The 12,258-nt window shown below is 43.5% G+C and overlaps 1 pseudogene; it reads right to left on the bottom strand.

Annotated features, from left to right (window-relative positions):
• Positions 1 to 571: 571 nt before the first annotated feature.
• On the bottom strand, positions 572 to 7,806 carry LOC134759125 (olfactory receptor 7E24-like; annotated as a pseudogene).
• Positions 7,807 to 12,258: the final 4,452 nt, after the last annotated feature.

Below are 12,258 nucleotides of genomic sequence, written 5' to 3'. Positions count from 1 at the left end.
CTCATATCCGGGGGCGGAGGTGGGGCAGAGAGGATAACATTCCCTCAAATTTGGCAAGTGGTTTGACGCCCCTTGTGGTATTGTTTTTAATATCCAGTGGGGAAGACAATAATACTACTCTCAATATCACAAGAAATGTACTTCCCCCTGTAATATTGCTACTAATATCCAGGGGTAGAGAGAATGATGTTACTCCCAATATCATCAAAGTGTACACCCCCCATCTGCTATTGTTCTTAATATATGGAAGGCAAGTATGATATGAGTCCCAAGATGGAAGGGGGAATACACACCCCTGTGATATTGTTCCCAGTATGCAGTGCAGGAGAGAATGATATTACCCCCAATATCGCAGGAGGGGTACACCCCTCTGTGTTCTTGTTCATAAGGTTCATTAGAAAAGATGATTTTCCTGGAAATATGGTAAATACACTATGTGTCCTCAGTGGCTGCTAACATGCACGGAGGGATGGGGGTTGATATTACTCTGCGTATCAGCGGAGCGTGTCCACGCCCCTGAGATGTGGCTCCTAATATCCATGGGGAAAGGGGATAGATATTACTCCCCGCATCACTGGGGGTGTCTACCCCCCTGCGGTGTGGCTCGTAATATCAGGGGTGGGTGGGTGATATTTCTCCCCGCATCGTGGGGGTCGCCCGCCCCCCTGCGATGTGTATCATAATAGCAAGGGAAGGAGAGGGGGATGACATTACTCCCCGCATCATGGAGGAGTCTATCACAGATCGGGATACTATCCACCTCTGGGATATGGGGAGTACACCCCCTGTGATACTGGGAGGAATATCGTACTCTTCCCCCCTGAATATTGGGAACAATATCATGAAGGGAATGTTCACCCCCTGCCATATTGTGAGTCATGTCATTTTCTCTACCCCTGGACATTAGGAGCAATGTCACAGGGGTGGTGTAAAACCCCTGCGAAATTGGGAGATATATCTTCCTCTCCACCTTTGGATATTAGGGACAATAACACAGGCGAGGTCGACACGTTCTGGATTATTGGGATTAACACCGTCCTCTCCATGCCCGGATATTAGCAACAAGATCACAGAAGGGATGTCCACCCAGTGCGTTATTTGGCGTAATGGCATCGTCTACCCCTGGCTGTTAGGAACAACATCACAGGGGGCGTGTACGTTTTCTGCGATACTGTGTGGAATGGCGCAATATTACTTATCACAATTAATAATATCAATTATGAATATATAATATCAATAATATCAATTATTACTACTAATAATTATTAGTATTTATTGATATTAATTATAATTATCAATATTAATAACTGATAATATAATTTTTAAAATCAATATCCATAATAATGAAAATTAACATTAAGTACTTATGCTAACGATAACAGTAAATGAGAAACGTTAATGATTAATAACACCTGATATTCATAACTGATATCGACCTTATTCATTAGAAAAGGGTAATATTAGCTCCTAAGAATTGATATTAATATTAATAATACTAATATTAATAATGTGAAAACGTTTTATTGGCAATTATTTCTTCATATTACTATTGGTAATCATATTCGTGTGAATAATAAATGAGGAATAATTAATACTAATATTGCACCTAATACCTTAGAGGGTGTACACCCACCTGTGATATTGTTCCTAATGTCCAGGGAGGGAGAGATCATGATATTACATTCAATATTGCAGTAGGTGTACACACAACCGGTGATATTGATCCGAATATAATCTCCAGGGGGTGGAGTATGACGTCACTCCCAATAGAGCAGTGGGTGTACATCCACCCGGTGATATTGCTGCTAATATTCATGGAAGAAGAGAATGCTGTGATTCCCAGTATTGCAGAAAGTGTACACCCCTTCTGTGACATTGTTCCTAATATCCGGAGGGGGAGAGGGTGATATTACTCGCAATATCGCAGGCTGTGTACACCCACCCTCTGATATCGTTCCTAGTAGCCAGGAAGGGAGAGGACGATATGACTCCCCATACAGCAGGAGGTGTACACCCATTCTGGGATATTATTCCTAATATCCATGGAGAGGAGAGGCTGATATGACTCCCAATATCGCAGGGGGTGTACATCCAGTCTGTTATATTGTTCTTAATATTCAAAGGCAGAGAGGTTGATATTACTCCCAATACCACAGGAAGTGTACAAACCCGTGTGATATTGTTCCTACTATCCAGAAGAAGAGAAGATGATATTACCTCCCATATCGCAGGAGGTGTACACCCACTCTGCGATATGTTTTCTAATGTGCAGGGCGGGAGAGCATAACATTCTTCTTAACAGCACAGGCTGTGTACAGCCCCCCTGTGATATGGTCCTTCATATTCCAAGGCGGAGAGGATGATCTTACTCCCAATACTGCAGAAAGTGTACACAACCCCAGTGACATTGCTCCCGTGATCCTGGAGAGAAGACGATGATGCTACTATCAATATCGCATGGGGTGGACACGCCCCCAGTGATATTGCTCTTAATTTCAACGTGGGAGAGGATGATACTACACCCAATGCCGCTGGGGGTAAAAACATTCCTGTGATATTGTTCTTAATATCGAGGGAGAAGAGGATGCTATTACTGCAACTAGTGCAGAGGATGCACACCCGTCTGTGATATAGTTGGTAATTTCCAGAGGCAGAGAAGATATTACTGACAACAACGTCCACAAGCGGTGTGACCACCGTGGACTGTTATATCCAGGGTGGGAGAGGGTGGTGATATTACTCCCTGCATCGCGGGGGGCGTCTCCCCCACCCCTGCGGTGTGGATCGTAATATCCAGGGGGAGGAGAGGGGGTGATATTACTCGAGTACTCCTATGATCTTTTCTCTACTGCCACACTTGGTTAACACCCTGGTACATTATTTTCCATATTCTAGCGAGTTACCACTACTAAAGTCACAGGGGATAGACACCCTGAGATATTATTTGTAATATTGTAGGGGAATGTTCATCCTGATGTCACAGGACTCTACACACTGTGATGTTATTCCCAATATCCTAGGGGAATGTTAGTAATGATGTCACAATGTGTGTGCACCTTGTGGTGTTTTTCTTAATCTCCTAAGGGGAGGTTACTTTTATTGTCACACTGGATATGTTCCCTTTGACATTATTCATCATATCCTGGAGGGATGTCACTCCTTGTGTCACAGGGTTTGTACACTTTGTCAAATTACTCGTATTATCCTTAGAAGATGTCACTCCTCATATCACAGAGGGCATACACTCTGTGATATTATCGTCGTTTTCTAGGGAATTGTTATTTTTAATGTCACAGAGGGTGTACACCTTGTGAAATTATTCATTATAATTTTGTGGGATGTTACCCCTAAGGTCACACGGGGTGTACACACAGTGATATTACGTGCAATATTCTATAGAAATGTTACTCGTAAATCACAGGTCCTGTACACCCTTTAATATTCTTCGTAATAGTCTAGGAAAACGTTACTGCTAATGTCACAGGGCGTGTAGACCCTGTCATAAAATTCATAATATGCTAGCTGGTGTTCACTACTCATTTCACAATGCTTGTACATCCTTTGATATTATTTGTATTATCCTGAAGAGATGTTACTACTGATGTCCCTATGCAGGTACATTCTCTGATATTATTCATTATATCCTCGGGGGATGTTCCTTCTAATGTCACACACTTGTACTCCCTGTGTTCTATTTCGTAATATCCTAGGGCAATTTTACTTTCAATGACACAGGGTTGTAGACATTGTGATATTATTCGTGATATTCTAGAAAGATGTTACTCCTAATGTCACAGGGGTGTACACCCTGTGATAGTATGAATAATTTCCCAGGGGTCTATACTCCTATTGTCACAGAAGATGACACCTTGTGACATTATTCGTAATATTCTAGCGAGATGATACTCCTAATGTCACTGGGGGTGTACACCCCGTGATATTATTCTTACTATTCTAGGGGGATGTTACTCTTAATGTCACAGGTGTGTTCCTTCTGTGATAGCTTTGAAAATATGCTAGCAGGATATTACTACTAATGTCACAATACGTGTACACCTTGTGATATTATTAGCAATATTCAGGAGGGATGTTCCTCCTAACGTTACAGGGGTGTACACCGTGTGATATTGTTCCCAAGATTGTAGGGGGATGTTACTCCTAAAGTCACAGGTGTGTATACCCTGTGATAGTATTCACAATATACTAACGGGATATTACTACGAATGTCACCATGTGTGTACACCTAGTGATATTATTTGTAATATCCTGGGGGGACGTTACTCCTAACGTCATGGGGTGTACACCCTGTGTTACGATTAGCAATATTCTAGGGGGATTTTACTTTTAAAATCACAGAGGGTGTCAACCGTGGGATCTTATTGGTAATATCCTAGGAAGATGTTACTAGCAATGTCACATGGGGTGTACACCCTGGGATATTATTTCGAATATCCTAAAGGGATGCTATCTTAATGTCATAGGGTGTGTACACCCCTTGAAATTATTCGTAATATCCTAAGGAGATAGTAATTTAAAAATCACAGTGGGTGTGAACACATGGTGTACACCCTGTGATATTACTCACAATATCTGAGGGAGGGATAACTTTTAATATCACAGTGGGTGTACACACTGTGATATTATTCGTCATATAGTGGAAGTATATTATTCCTATTGTCACAGGGGTTTAACATCCTGTGAAATTATTTGTAGTAATCCAGGGTGGTGATTACCCTGAAGTCACAGGGTGTGTACACCCTGTGATATTATTCGTAATATTCTAGGGGGATGTTACTCCTAATGTCGCCAATCTGTGCACGCTGTGATATTATTCACAATCTACTAGCTGGTTATGGTTACTAATGTCACAGTGCGTGTACACCTTGTGATATTATTCATAATATCCTAAGAGGATGTGACTCCTATTGTCACAGGGGGTGTGCTTTCTGTCCTATGATTCCTAGTATCCCAGGCGGATGTTACTCCTACCACACAAATTGTGTACACGTTGTTATATTATTCCTAATATCCTAGAGTGATGTTACTCCTCATGTCACGGGGGTGTCCACCCTGAGATGGTATTCTTCACATTCTAGAAAGATGTTTACTCCTAATGTCACAGAGGGTGTACAATCTGTGAAGTTATTCATAATCGTTTCGGGGGATGTTACTCCTAATGTCACACGTGGTGTAAAATCCGTGATATTATTTGTGAAGTTTTTTCAGATATGTTACTTCTAATATCACAGGGGCTGTACACCGTGTCATACTATTCGTAATATCCTAAAGAAATGTTACCACCGATGTCACAGGTGGTGTACACCGTGGGGTATTATTCCCAATATTGTAGGGTGATGTTACTCCTAATGTCACAGAAGGTCTTCACACTCTGATAATATTCGTAATACCCTAAAGGGATGTTACTACTGATGTCACAATGCAGGTACACAATCTGATATTATTTCTTATATCCTCGGGCGATGCTACTTCTAATGTCACAGGGGGTGTACATTTTTTGAAATGATTCATAATATTTTAGAAAGATGCTACTCCTAATGTCACAGAGGGTGACATGGGGGTGACCACCGTGTACATCACTGAGGCCACTGCACCCTGTCTTGGGGAAGATGACACATCTGAACTGAGGTAGCTTCCAACGCCTGTTCCATAAAATCAGCAAACAACTGACAGGTAAGACCCACAGGTGGAGAAGACCTTATACTTCTCACCTGATGATGAAACTCTCAGAATGGAGGAAACAATTTTAGAGTAAGAGAAAAGGGTCCCTGAGATGGGAGGAAAACCAAATATGGCAGCAGGGAAATGCATGATTATGTTATTGGTGAAGGTGTCACAACATGCAAGATGGGGGAGTTGAGAAGAGTCACAGAAGAAATTAGGAATTTCCACATCCTTGAAGCAGGTCATTCGTAAGGCAGTCAAGTTGTGCAGCTGGGCTTCTAAAAGACCGAGAAAAAAAAAAAAAGACAACAAAATTAGGAAGCCACAGAAACACGGGTTCATGGTGGCTGAATGATATAGAGGGTGACAGATGGCTACAAACCGGTCATAGGCCATCACACTCAGGAGCATGTCTCTCTTCCATGCCCCCAAAAATGGCAAAGAGAGACATCTGAGTCAGACGGCCTGCATAGGAGATGACTTTGCTGTGAGACTGGATGTCCACAATCATCTTGGGGACCGCGGTGGAGGTGAAACCGATGTCAGGCAAGGACAGGTTGGAGAGGAAGAAGTACATGGGGGTGTGGAGGTGGGAGTCAGGGCTGACAGCCAGGAGGATGAGCGGGTTCCCCAGCACCGTGACCAGGCACATGGACAGGAACAGCCCAGCGATGACCGGCTGCAGTTCTGGATCCTCTGAGGTTCTAGGAGGAGGAATAGAGAGACATCTGTTAGATTCTGTGGGTCTGTAGAGTTTGGACAGCTTTTGCCTAGAAAAGAGGGTTGAAAAATCAGAAACAACTAAACCAACACCCAGCATTGTGTCTGCATTTTGGATAGAAGCAATTCACAAGTAATGTTTTCAGATTTCAGAGCAATCCACACTCAGCAATATTTTGCGGTTCTGACAAGCTCAATTGTCTTCTAATGCTTTCATCATTGATTTCTGTGTTATTCACTTCTTGCTGTACACACCTGCCTTAGAGATACTAGATTCAAGAATGCTCCAAGAACCAGATCGTCATATAGAACAAATTCGTAATTGCTAGAAAATACAGCCTATCTTTTCCGAAGAAAAATATGTAATAAAACCATTCTCTTCATTTTAAGAAAATGGTTATCCTAATTAAAGGAAAGTAAGAACTCAAATATTTTATTTGATTTGAATAGATTGATACAAATTCCCTTGATTTAGAACATTTATAAACACTGTATAACAGCTGAGACCATGCCATCTGGAAATGAAATTACAGTTGGTAGTTCCTAAGCAGAAAATAGTTCCACCTGCCAGTTAGGTCCTAGTGATTTCATCATTCTGTTTTCTGACTTTTCTCCTTCCCGAGAGTAATTGCTTACTCAAATCGGTGGGTCTTGTTTTAAAATTCATGTTAGCTCTAACTCCTGTCCTTAGCTTCGGTGGACTTAGAGTTCTCATCGGAAAGTTGGGCCGGACGCCGTGGCTCATGCCTGTAATCCCAGCACTTTGGGAGGCAGAGGGCGGATCAAGAGATCAGGAGATCAAAACGATCCTGGCCAACATGGTGAAACCCCGCCTCTACTAAAAATACAAAAACGTCACCCGGTATGGCGGCGCGCGCCTATAGTCCCAGCTACTCGGGAGGCTGAGGCAGGAGAATGGCTTGCACCTGGGAGGCGGAGGCTACAGTGAGCCGAGATCACACCACTGCATTCCAGCCTGGGCAACAAGAGCAAAACTCTGTCTCAAAAACCAAAAAAACCAAAAACACACGCTCTGTCACACTGACGTCACACTGATGACAGCCGATTTTTGTGAACCAAGGAAGTGTCAATTCAATAATTCACATAGGTGTTTCCTTTTGCTGTCTCCTATGTGCCAAGCAAGATATAGGCTCTGGGGAATCAGAAACAAGAGACTCACTTGTTCCTCTCACAGTACTCAGTCCTTACTGAGAGAAGGAAAAAACAAAATGTCCTGTCTGGAATGCAGGGAAACCAGAACTTCAGGTCAGGGGATATTTCTGTTGAACTGTATGGAGTTTAACCTTAAAATATTAACGAATGTATGTAAAATTCACTTTGCCTTTACTTTACGCGTCCATCACATAGAGATTACGCAGCGGCACCCACGATCGGTTTAATCATCGCTCACTTCCATTGGATCAACTAGAAATCAACTCAGATGAGAGTGCTGAATCTCAGAGGATGGACGTCTCACCCTTTGCCATACAGATAAGCAGAAAGGGTGGTATTGAAAATTAATGGCCAGACTCTAAGTCCCGGGCAATATACTTGATGGTCTCCCAACCCTCAAAATGTTTGGGTTCTTTTTTGTTTTTGTTTTTGTTTTTTATTTTGAGACGGAGTCGTTCTGTTGCCAGGCTGGAGTGCAGTGGAGTGAGCTCGGCTCACTGCAACCTCCGCATCCCAGGTTCAAGCTATTCTCTTGCCTCAGCCTCCCGAGTAGCTGAGATGTCAGGGGCCCGCCACTACGCCCGGCTAATATTTTTCTCTTTTTAGGAGAGACGGGTTTTCACCATGTTGGCCAGGCTGGTCTCGAACACCTGACCTTGTGATTCACCTGCCTCAGCCTCCCAAAGTGCTGGGATTACAGGCGTGAGCCACCGTGCCCAGCTTCCAAAAGTTTTCAACAGAGCTCAGAGGTCTTAACCACAGGCACATTGGAGGAGCATTTTTGAAACACTTCCCAGCTTCCTCAATAAGAATGGAAGCCAAACTCCGAATTGATGACTCCTTTGAGGAAGTCGAGAGCTGTAAGGAAAGCCAGGAACAGGGGCAAGGGAGAGATGCATCCTGAATGATCCTATGCCAATTCTTTCTGGAATCCTTGATGTGATCTCAGGTGTCCTTTCCATTCTTGACACAGTGATTGTGGCACCCACTGGTCTAGCTGTGATCTACAAGGAACCCCCAAAGGGAAGGGCACAGTGAGCAGGGCCATCGGCCTGAGTGACAAGGATTTGAGAGGGCAGGTTGGATGCAGGGAGAGGACTGGCCAAATGCCATGTGTCTGGATTTAGACTGCCTGGTTCAAATTGGGCTTCACCCTTTTTGACTTCATGATCTGGTACAAGTTATAACAAAATGTGTTGCTCCTTTTCTAGTCTGTAAAATCATCATGAAATGTGCACTAATAACTGGGAGACTATGCAGATGAAATGAAACAAGCTGCATAGAACACAGAGCTCAGAGCCTGGCCGTTAGGAAGCCCTCAGTAAGGGTTCATGATGCCATGGTGTCTGTTGTCATCCTCTTTATCCTCATCATCACCTTCATCATCTTTTTGTTGCTCTGAGGGAAGAGTTTAGAGGGAATCATTCCCTGCTATCATGGGTGAGATGTCTATGAAAAGGACAACCAGTGGGGGAGGGAAGCAAAATTTTGAAGAAGATTCCTGAGAGACCCCCCAGCACAACCAAGAACAGGAACTCCACAGTCTGCTGAGCTGACAGTTTGCACATTGGTCTCCTCCCGTCTTCCCACCGCACTGTTCTGTTTGTCCTGAGGATGAGGAAACAAACAAGGCTCCCGACTGTCCCTCAGCACTCACTGAACTGCCCTTCCCCTCTGCTAGGCCACGACCACTGAGAACAGGTCCAATGTTCTCCCTGCATGGTGCACATTGGAGGCTCAGACTCCGTCCTCAAGGCTGGCCAGAAGACAGGGTGAGATATGAGCCTCCCGATACAGGTGATGGTTGTGGAGCCCACAGGACTGCAACCTCACACTGCAGGGCTGGAGGCACAGACTGAGTATTTACTATTCTATGGCCTGGGGGGCTCAAGGCACAGAGCCCCTCATTAGCCAGAGTCACCCAAGTTCCCCAAGCTCTAAGGATTTCCTCATCATCATGCCAGAAGAAGAAGAGAAAAGCAAGTGTCCATAGAAGCTCTGGGGCTCTTCCTCTCATCAGGAGAGAGCTTGTGTGTATTATTCGCTTCTTTCTTTTCTTTTACAAGATCCAAGTGCTTTAATTTTCGTCTTTTATTATGGGAAAATATACCACATATAAATGTTAAAAATTATAAATATAGATTATTTCATATAGAATGGCCAGTATAAACATTTACAATTTCCACTGTTTTTCAGTTTATAGTTTAATCACATTAGGTACATTCGCATTGTTTAGCAACCAACACCGCCATCATCTCCAGAACAGTTTTATCTTTGAAAATGGAAATTGCACCCATTAACCAAACTCTCCATTCCTCTCTCTCTCGCCCACCCCTGGGGGCCACCATTCTATTTTGCAACTCTATAAGTTTAACTACTCTAGACACGTGATATAAGTGGAATCATACCTTGTTTAATTTTTTCGATTTGTTTGCTTTGGAGACAGAGTCTTTCTCTGTTGCCCAGGCTGGAGTGCAGTGGCATGGTCTGGGCTGACTGCAACCTCCTCATCGTGGGTTCAAGCGATTCTTGTGTCTCAGTCTCCCGAGTAGCTGGGATTACAGGCGTGCGCCACCAGGCCCAGCTAATTTTTGTATTTTTAATAGAGACAAGCTTTCACCATATTGGCCAGGCTGGTCTCGAACTCCTGACCTTAAGTGATCCACCTGCCTCAGCCTCCCAAAGTGCTGGGGTTACAGGTGTGAGCCACTGAGCCTGGTCGTGTTTATCCTTTTGGGATTTCTTTATTTCACTGATGAGAATGTCTTCAAGGTTCATCCGTGTTGCATCCTGTGTCAGAAGTGCCTGTCTGGTTGTTTGGGTGTTTTTTCTTTTTTTTTTTTTTTGTTTTGTTTTGTGTTTACATGGAGTCTCATTCTGTCGCACAGGCTGGAGTGCAGTGGCACAATCTGGGCTCACTGCAACCTCCGCCTCCCGGATTCCAGCTATTCTTGTGCCTCAGCCTCCCGAGTAGTTGACAATATAGGCACACGCCACCACGCTCGTCTCATTTTTTGCATTTTCAGTAGAGACAGGGTTTCACCAAGATGGCCAGGCTGGTCTTGAATTCCTGACCTCAGGTGATCCGCCCACCTCGGTCTTCCAAGATGCTGGGATTCCAGGCATGAGCCACCGCACTGGCCAGAAGTGCCTGCCTTTTTAAGGCAGAATAGTCTTCCATTGTATGAAGGAACTGCAGTGTGCTTTTTCATTCATCAGTCCACGAACCCTTGGGTTGCTTCCACATTTTGGCTCTTGTGAATAATGCTGCTATGAATTTGGGTGTACAGATCTCTCTTCCACTCCTGGCTTCTAATTCTTTTTGGCAGGTACCCACAAGTGCAACAGCGGGAACATCTGATAATCCTGTTTCTACTTTTTCCGGTACACACCATACTATTTTCCCTGTTCCTTCACGGTTTTACATTCCCTCCAATCAGATTCGAGCATTCCTACTTTCCTCTAGTCTCACCAATGCTTGTTTGTTTATCATATCCATCCTAATGTGTGGTATCACATTCTTGGTTTGATTTGTGCTTCCCTATGACGAGTGATTTTGAATATCATTTTAGATGCTTATTGGCCATTGCTATATCTTCTTAACGACACGTCTACTCGAGTCTTCTGACCATTGTTAATGGGATGCTTTGGGTTTCTTGTTGTTCAGTTCTAGCTGTTCTTTGTATATGATGCATATCAGCCTCTTTTCAGAGATATGATTTGCAAATATTTTTCCTAATCCATGGGTTATCTTTTCACTCAGTTCACAGTGTTTGCTGATGAACAAAAGTGTCTGTCATTTAGATGTAATCCAAGGAATCTAATTTTCTTTTGTTGCCTGTGCTTTTGGTGTCATATCCCAGAAAGCATTGCCCAATCTGATGTCATGAAAGTGTGGCCAATGTTTTCTTTTAGGCATATTATACTTTCAGCACTTGGGGTTAGGTCTTTGGCCCAGTTTGTGTTAATTTTTGCACCTGGTGTGACATAGGGTCCACCTTCATTCTTCTGCATGTGGAAATCAAGTTTCTCCAACACCATTTCTTGAAAAGGCTGCTTTTCCACCAATGAGCTTTCTTAGCACTCAAGTTAAAAATAATTTGAACATATAGGTGAGAAGTTATTTTTGGGCTCCAGAACAAACAAACAACAACAGACAACAGATAAGGATACAGCATGGGCCAGGCACGGTTGCTCACACTTGTAATCCAAGCACTTTGGGAGGCCGAGGCAGGCGGATCACCTGAGGTCAGGAGTTCAAACCAGCCTGACAGACAGGAGGAAACCCCCATCTCTACTACAAATACAACATTAGCTGAGCGTGCTGGGGCATGCCTGTAATCCCAGCTGCTCAGGAGATGGAGGCAGGAGAATCACTTGAACCCAGGAGGCAGAGGTTGCAGTGAGCCAAGATTGCACCATTACACTCCAGCGTGGGCAACAAAAGTGAAACTCTGTCTCAAAACAAAAAACCAAAAACAGAAAATCCAGCACGATTTCGAGAGCAGAAAGAGAATAGCTGAAAAACCAGCATAATGAGAAAATGAGGAAGCTTCTTACCAAAGCATCTGGAAATATGCAAGCAATTCTTGTGAACTAAAATTTTCATACTGTACTATTAAACACTAGAACTCGCTTATTCCATCTTTCTGTATTTTGGGACCCAATTATCCACTTGTCTTC

This window comes from Gorilla gorilla, chromosome 7 (assembly GCF_029281585.2).
Source record: "Gorilla gorilla gorilla isolate KB3781 chromosome 7, NHGRI_mGorGor1-v2.1_pri, whole genome shotgun sequence".
In the NCBI taxonomy this organism is placed as follows: Eukaryota; Metazoa; Chordata; class Mammalia; order Primates; family Hominidae; genus Gorilla; species Gorilla gorilla.
The sequence above is the reverse complement of the archived record's forward strand: the minus strand, read 5'-3'. Positions and strand labels throughout refer to the sequence as shown.